A 979-nucleotide genomic window follows, 5' to 3' on the forward strand; every position below is an offset into this window, starting at 1 on the left:
GCATGTGTAGACAACATCCCAGAGCTGGCTCATTGCACAGGACATTACTGAGCAGTAAACCCAAATAGCATTAATTGCATGTGTAGGCAGACCCTGGACTTATGAGGGACGACTTGTGACTGAGTACAATGATCTGACGAGGTTTGAATAATGATTGGTTTTAGAGTCCAGAGTTTCAAAAATTATCCCACAAACTGCCTTAAAGCAAGGAAACAGTGAGATTTGAACTCCCAAGCCCAGATCTCTACACCCTGAGCTACAGAGCCATGTCAAGTAGAAGACAAGTTCTGCCAGGATTTGAACCCAGGATCTCCTGTTTCACAGGATGGGTGCTTTAGCCAACTAAGCCACAGGGCCGCCTGTCTCTGGGTCAAAATCATGGGAATTTCAGCAGTGTCATTCAGGGTTTATGCCAGGACATCAGCTTAGTTTATTTGTGTCCCTACAGGAGCCTGATGATCAGGGTTTTCCATTTCCCTCGGAAAAAAATGGAGTAAACCGTGTTGTAGAGGTTTAGGTTGTAGCCGTGTTGGTCTAAGGATATAGGCAGACAAGGTTCCTTGGGTGAATTTGATATCTTTTATTAGACCAACCTAAATGGAGTAAACCATGGATTTTACCTTTTACTGGAGGCAAATGTGGATTTCTCATTTTACCAGGGAAGCCCGTAAATTTTGCAGTTTTGCCATGAGCTCCCTGCAGACTGGCACAGTTCATATTTGCCAGGAGCTGGCAGGGAGCTGGAGGAGGGCGGTACATGCACATGGCCCCAGGCAGCCCAGAAAGCAGGTCCTGATGCGGGGTGTAGGAAGGGGCGGTATTGAGCCCCCATAGGGAGGGAAGGGGAGATAGGGGTAGTTGGGGAAGGCGGGGGCTGGGGCTGCCCCACTGTTCCCTGCCATGCTGGGTCGTGCCCACTGGGCTGCGGCGGTCCCAGGGTAGGGGAGCAGGGTGGGAGCCTGAGCCCGCAGGCTCTGCC

This window comes from Alligator sinensis, unplaced genomic scaffold, assembly GCF_000455745.1.
Source record: "Alligator sinensis unplaced genomic scaffold, ASM45574v1 scaffold2310_1, whole genome shotgun sequence".
NCBI lineage: Eukaryota > Metazoa > Chordata > Crocodylia > Alligatoridae > Alligator > Alligator sinensis.